At 52.1% G+C, this 7,356-nt stretch overlaps 1 long non-coding RNA gene across 1 annotated transcript; it reads right to left on the bottom strand.

The window, feature by feature from the left end:
• Positions 1-764: 764 nt before the first annotated feature.
• On the bottom strand, positions 765-2,084 carry LOC123166061 (uncharacterized). Its single transcript, XR_006483348.1, has 2 exons — positions 1,436-2,084; positions 765-1,337 (listed from the first exon to the last, which is right to left on the bottom strand). It is a non-coding gene; the product is annotated as an uncharacterized lncRNA (long non-coding RNA).
• Between the last annotated feature and the right edge of the window lie 5,272 nt (positions 2,085-7,356).

Here is a 7,356-nt window from a genome sequence, read left to right on the forward strand (position 1 = left end):
GCCGCTGGAAAGCTACGAATGAGGCATAACTTTCATATGTAGAAATGGTTTTGAGATTCTTTATGGTTTTAAGTTAATTTTAAAAATGGTGCGGCTGGCGACGAGTGGCAGCGGCCGTTTTTCACGAAATTTTTACAAAGCGCTGATCGGACTGATTCAAATTATATGGCGTTGGAAAGATATCAATGAGGCACAACTTTTTCATGTAGAACACTCTTTGCAATTCCTTATAGTTTAAGAGCAATTTTGAATTTACCGAAACGCGGACACTCTTTTTTTCGCGACACCCAAATTGTCGTGTATACTATATCAGACAAAAAACCGCAGTGCTTCAGACTGAAAACCGCATTGCATCAGACTGAAAACCGCACTTCATGAATTCTTTTGTCGGACTTAACTTTCTCACCCGAGTTTTTGTGAGTTTTGTTGTCTTTTTTTCAACAATTTTTATGAACAAGAGTGAACCGCAGAGACGAGGGAAAATGAACCGCAACATATGTTGAAGTGAACCTCATTGCTATCTTGTTGTTTCGTTTAAAAAATCGCACTAGGCTCAAGTGGACAACAACACTCTCAAAAGTGAACCACATCGGAGGACCAAATGCACTGTATGTGTTTTGACGTAATCGACTGGTTTTGAAACACACGAAACTTTTCCATGAAAAAATGTACTGCTCGGGCGTCTGGCGGGATGCAGCAGATGCACTCCGCACTGCACGAGAGCATCAAGTAAACTGCACGAGAAGCCCTCAAGGTGAATCGGATTGAAGCAAACTACACAATTTTGTCATAATTAACCGCAATCCATTTTTCAACGAATCTCCAATCGAGATTGCAATCCTTGTGCACCGAACTGCAACCAACGAACTGGAGAACCTCGCTGCAAAATATAAAAAAAGGCCGCATGCAATGCTGCACTGAACTTTATCACTAAAACCATGTAACATGAACTGCAGAATCCAAAATATGCCAAAAAGAGAGCAAAATAAGCCTCTTATGAACTACTCCCTCCGTTCGGAATTACTTGTCTCGGAAATGGATGTATTTAGAACTAAAATACGTCTAGATACATTTATTTTTACGACAAGTAATTCCGAACGGAGTGAGTACACACGAGCAGCTACTGCTCTTCCACGGCCGCTGCCCCATCTCCATGGGCAGATGCATGGGTTCCTGCGGCCACCGGTGCACTCCGAAGGCGGGATCCGGCCTCGTCAGCTGCGACTGGATCGAGATGCGGGCGACACAAGGCGAGCGCTGGCAGTGGTGAACTTGTCAGCGATGCGTTGTCCCGACGGTGGCAACTTTCAGGCAACGGCGCCCTTGTTGCGTCCCTACTACGGCACAGAGAGGGATTTAGAGAGGGGAAAGGGATGAGCGAAAGCGGAGGGAGAAGGGAAAGCAGGAAGGGGCGGGCGGACGGCGATGGTCTCACCGGCGGCTGGCTGGCGCTGGGGAACTGCTCGGCGGTGTGTCGGGTCCCAACGTGGTCAACGACCTCGAATCCTCCCCACGCTCCGTAGAGGTTGAGATCAACTACGAGGAGCACCTCTTCCTCCTCTGTATGTCGTCGCACAGGAGGCTGCGAGGAGAGAAGTGGTCTCGCCGGCGAGGGAGAAGGAGCTCCGCCTGTGGCTTGATCCCGATCTAGATCAAGCTGGGAGATAGGGAAGTGGGGCGAGTCAAGGCACCGCAGTGGTCGTGGCAGGGGCAGCGCGGGGTGGTGGCCGTGGGATGGTGGCGCGCCGGTGTGGGTGGGGGATGGTGGGGTGCTACGGGGGTGGCGGCGGTGGGGCGCCATAGGGTTGGCAGGTGGTGGCGCGCCGGAAGGGGTGGGGGAGGTGGGGCACCGCAGGGGTGGAAGGTGGTGGCACGCCGAAAAGGGTGGGGGTGGTGGGGCACCGCGGGAGTGGGGGCGGTGGCGCGCCGGAGGGGTGGGGTTGGTGGGGTGGTGGTGGTTGGGAGGGGGTTGCGGTGGTGGGTTTTCACGGGGAAGGAAGAAGGTGGAGTAAGGTGGGGGTAGCGTGGGTGGGGTTTGACCGGGTGACTGCGCAGTTTGTTTAGTTCGGTTCGGTGCGTGTTGGCAGGGGTTAGCAGAATGAGGTCTAAAGGGTGTTATTAGAATCCTATAGTCTTATTCTGCTAACACCTGACCTTATTTTGGTAAACCCCCGATCCTCGCAACTACGAAAAAACAGCCCCACCGCACATTCTTCACCTATCCCCCACCCTTGCAGCACCTACCCACCCCCTGCACACCTTCTTCCCCTACCCCCAGCCAACTCGTCGCTGCACCCAGCTTCTCTCCTTCTGGACGACACGCTAGCCACCAGCGCCGCCCCGCCGGCTACCTCCCCTGCCGCTCTGATCTCCCCCTCCACTTCCCCCACCTCCCCCCGCCACCACCTCCCAGGTGCCCCGCCGCCTCCACCCCCGGGCCCAGGCAGTCCGCGCGGTTGTCAGTGTAGATCTGGGCACGCCGCCCCAAGCACCCCGTGCGGCTGCCGGCGCGGATCCGCCCCCGCTGCCCGCCGTGGCCCGCCTGTAACGCCCACGATGCGGCTATATCTCCCACGTGTCGAGGCACGACTTAGAGGCATAACCGCATTGTGGTTTTGTCGCAAGAAGGGTCATCTTCACACAATCCCATGTAATGAACAAGAATGGGATAAAGAGTTGGCTTACAATCGCCACTTCACACAATACATAAATAAGTCATACATCATTCAGAGAACACACATAGGTCCGACTACGGAACCTAAAGAAAGAAGACAACCCAACTGCTAGATCCCTGATCGTCCCAACTGGGCTCCACTACTGATCAACATGATAAGAAACAACACAACGAACAAGATTGAGCTCGGTTGCGTCACCTGCACTGGTATCACTGGCACCTGCAACTGTTTTGGAGGTATCTGTGAGTCACGAGGACTCAACAATCTCACACCCGCGAGATCAAGACTATTTAAACTTATAGGAAAAGATGGGGTAATGAGGTGGAGCTGCAGCAAGCACTAGCATATATGGTGGCTAACATACGCAAATAAGAGCGAGAAGAGAAGCAACGGAACGGTCGTGAACTAGCAATGATCAAGAAGTGATCCTGAACTCCTACTTACGTCAAACATAACCCAGAAACCGTGTTCACTTCCCGGACTCCGCCGAGAAGAGACCATCACGGCTACACACGCGGTTGATGCGTTTTAATTAAGGTCAAGTGTCAAGTTCTCTACAACCGGATATTAACAAATTCCCATTTGCCACATAACCGCGGGCACGGCTTCCGAAAGATAATACCCTGCAGGGGTGTCCCAACTTAGCCCATTATAAGCTCTCACGGTCAACGAAGGATATTCCTTCTCCCGGGAAGACCCGGTCAGTCTCGGAATCCCGGTTACAAGACATTTCGACAATGGTAAAACAAGACCAGCAAAGCCGCCCGCTGTGCCGACAAATCCCGATAGGAGCTGCACATATCTCGTTCTCAGGGCACACCGGATGAGCCAGACGTCGGGTTGGCATAGACCCTGGTTGCCCAGGGGGTGCCGGACATCGCTCGGTTTGGACCAGCACTCGAAGGAGAACTGGCCCGGGGGTTAAAATAAAGATGACCCTTGAGTCTGCAGAACCCAAGGGAAAAAGGCTTAGGTAGGCGAATGGTAAAACCAAGGTTGGGCCTTGCTGGAGGAGTTTTATTCAAAGCGAACTGTCAAGGGGGTCCCATAAATCACCCAACCGCGTAAGGAACGCAAAATCAAGGAACATAACACCGGTATGACGGAAACTAGGGCGGCAAGAGTGGAACAAAACACCAGGCATAAGGCCGAGCCTTCCACCCTTTACCAAGTATATAGATGCATTAATTAAATAAGAGATATTGTGATATCCCAACATAAACATAATCCAACATGGAGCAATCTTCATCTTCTCCTGCAACTAGCAACGCTATAAGAGGGGCTGAGCAAAAGCGGTAACATAGCCAAACAACGGTTTGCTAGGAAAAAGGATGGTTAGAGGTTTGACATGGTAAATATGGGAGGCATGATATAGCAAGTGGTAGGTAGCGCAGCATGGCAATAGAACGAACAACTAGCAAGCAAAGATAGAAGTGATTTCGAGGGTATGGTCATCTTGCCTGAGATCCCGCAAGGAAGAAGATCGAGTCCATGAAAAAGACAAACGGACGTAGTCGAACGAATCCTCACAACTCCGGAACGAAACCGAAGCTAACGAGAGAAGCAACCCGGAAAGAAACAAACAACATAGTAAACACACAATCATAAACATGGCATGATGCACAATCAAGTATGATGCGTGTCCAGTTTAATGAGGCATGGCATGGCAAAGTGCAACAAACAACACTACAAATTAAGTGGAGCTCAATATGCAACGAGTTGCATATTGACGAAACACCACATTTAATTATTTAGTTCTCTCTCGTTTATGGACCCAACAATATTAAATGTTATTAACCATGGCAAGAGGTGAAGCATAAGGAAACTACCTATTATAGGCAATTTAAATGAGGCCGGAACAACAAACAATAATTCCGGAAATCCTCCTGTCATTTAGCAATTTTAATGCAAACATCAATTGTAAACATTTTAAATGTTGTTATCATGATGCGGATGACAATGTAAGTTTTAATCAATTTTATAAAACGTGGACAAGAGCAAGTTATGAAGCATTTGTTACCGTGGTGGAACGAAAAAGGGTGCCACGGCAACGATAACGAAAATGATGCCACGGCAGCATATCGGTTCCGGTAGCTCATGGAGATATCGGCGCAAGGAGAATTGTGCGGATGTGTGAAACACGCAAGAGAATGGTGGGGTGCTCCCGGTTACCGGGTTCCCACGGTACGGCGGCATGGAAACAAGGAACGCGCAAGCGACAATTTCGAACACGGTGCAAACGCGGGCATCTCATGCATCGCAAACATTCGTTCACGTGCGTCATTCTCGGCGGTTATACCTTCGAAGGGTGCATTCGGGGCGGAACGCGTTCGAAGTGGAAGTAGTTGTTCACGTGTCGTAGGGGTAGTAGTTGTACACGGCGACGGTATTAGAAGTAGTAGTTCACATCTCGCAATCGTGCAAACTCCGTAGATGTTCGGGGTCGTCGGTAGAGGTACTTAACGCAATCCATGCAAACGGTGCTTGTTCGGGCATCGGTCTTGACGAAGGTGTACTTGGCCAACGTAGTGGTACTCGACGTCTTGTCGAACCCAAGCGACGGTAGTCGTACACGACGCGTTGTGGAAGTAGTTGAACTCGCGGTCTTCGCGGCGACGGTAGTCGTACACGTATTGACGAGGTACTGGACGTTTCAGTGTGTAGTCGTTCGAGCGTCCGTGTGGTCTTGGCCGGTGGTGTACTTGGCGAAACCAGATGTATTGGTAGTGGTACTTGGCGGAGCGCGGTGACTGTTGGACTTGGCGTCAACAACAACAGGGGCGTGATGCAGGAGGCTGGTTCCGAGCGGGACTTGCAGCGGCAGTGGCGGAAACTTGGCACGGCGGTCTCGCGAGGCATGGGGAGGCTTGAGGCGGCGGCATCGAGGAGGAAGACCGGCGACGCAGCTGCGGGCACCGAGAGGCATGGCTCCGACGGGCAGGGTCGGAGACGAGGTGCAGAAGGGCGGCGAGGGACTCGGCGACGGGGACGCCCTGAAACTGCTGCTGGTGGCGCTCGTGGCCATGGGACGCGGAAGCCGAGGTCGAAAGCGAGGCGCGGTGGGGTCCGAGCGCGGCGTCGGCGAGAGGGAGCTGGCGCGTGACACATGGTACTGGTGGTGGGGAGCTCCGGCAACAACGAGCTGCAGGAGGCCGGCCTTGGAGCGTCGGTGCTCGAGGCGAGGAGCAGGAGATGGCGCAGACGAAATCGTGGGGCGCGAAGCAGGGACTTGGCGCGATGCAGGGGCGACGGCCGCAGGACTTGGCGCATGGAGGAGGCTTGGGGGGGCTCCGGCGAGTGGCGCGGAGGCGAAGGCGCGGGGCGACATGGAGAAGCAGGAGGAGAGGCGGCGCGAGAGGAAGCTCGCGAGGGCCATGGCGAGGAGAGGTGGCCGCGGCCTGGTGCTGCAGAGGGAGGCGCGGAGGCCATGGAGGCAAGGCGGCGCCATGAGAGGGGCCTGCAGAGGGGAGGAGGCACGGCGGAGCGGAGGGCTCGGGGCGCCGGAGGTGACCTCGGGAAGGAGAAGAGGGCTCGTCCCTGAGAGTGGCGGCGCGAGAGGCGCGACGGGCGACGGCCGTTGCCAGAGGCGGGGAGGCCGGCTCGAGGAGGATGGAGGCGAGGGGATCGAGAGGAGAGATTGGGCTCGGTCTCCTGGCGGCTAGGGTTATGGCGCAGCTGGGCCTTGGGCCAAGTGGACTGCGGGGAAGAAGGATGGGCCTGCCTGGGCTGCGCCTGGCTGCGGTGGCTAGGCAAGGCCTTTTCCCTTCCCTTTATTTGCTGGAACTAAAAAGCAGCTGCAAGGAAAAATAAAAAGGCCAGGGGGCTAGGAGAGGAGTTTTGCAGATATAAAAATATCCTCGAGCTCCTGGAATTACCCACCATTTGATAAAATTGAGTTGGGCAATTTTAGAGGTAGAAAAATTAAACAAGTTTGAATATAATTCAAGCTTGGGTCATTTTTGAACCTGACCAAAAGAACTTCAATAGAGGTGAAATTAGGCTTAGAGGTTCGGGACATGTAGCAAGATTTATAGGTAGAAGATGAACATTAATGGAGAAGCTTGGGAAGGTGACAAAAGAATTTATAGCAAGGATGGAGGCCGGGAATTGAGAAGGAAAAGGCATGAAACTTAAACTGTAAGTGTGTTATGGTTTATTCCTAAAGAATGGAATATTTTATTATAGCTCCCTAATAATATTGGGAGGATATGTTATAAAGAGAAAACACCATGTGAATTCCCTCGATTTAAATGGATCGAAGATCCATGCAATTTACTTAGTTGAGTTATTTAAAAATAATAATGACATGATGGCATGATGACATGATGCAATGCAACAATAAAAGAGCAAGCACCAAAAGGAACACACGGCGATCACGAAAAATAAGGAAGTCTTCTGAAGCGACGGTCTCGGGGCGTTACAACACTCCACCACTACAAGAGGATCTCGTCCCGAGATCTAGGATGGCACCGGAGAAAAACGGGAGAGGAAGAGGAGAGGTAAAACTAATTGCTTCTTTGACAAATGAGTGAAACCAAAGAACCTTGAGAGGTCGCAAAGCTTGGGGAAATGACACAACGGAGATGAACAAAATTTAAAACACTCCGTTCAGCAAGAGGAACAAGGAACATTGCGAGAACCTTTGTAGGTTGAAGAATATGAAACAAGAGCTTAACGGATC

This window comes from Triticum aestivum, chromosome 7D (genome assembly GCF_018294505.1).
Source record: "Triticum aestivum cultivar Chinese Spring chromosome 7D, IWGSC CS RefSeq v2.1, whole genome shotgun sequence".
NCBI classification, from domain to species: domain Eukaryota; kingdom Viridiplantae; phylum Streptophyta; class Magnoliopsida; order Poales; family Poaceae; genus Triticum; species Triticum aestivum.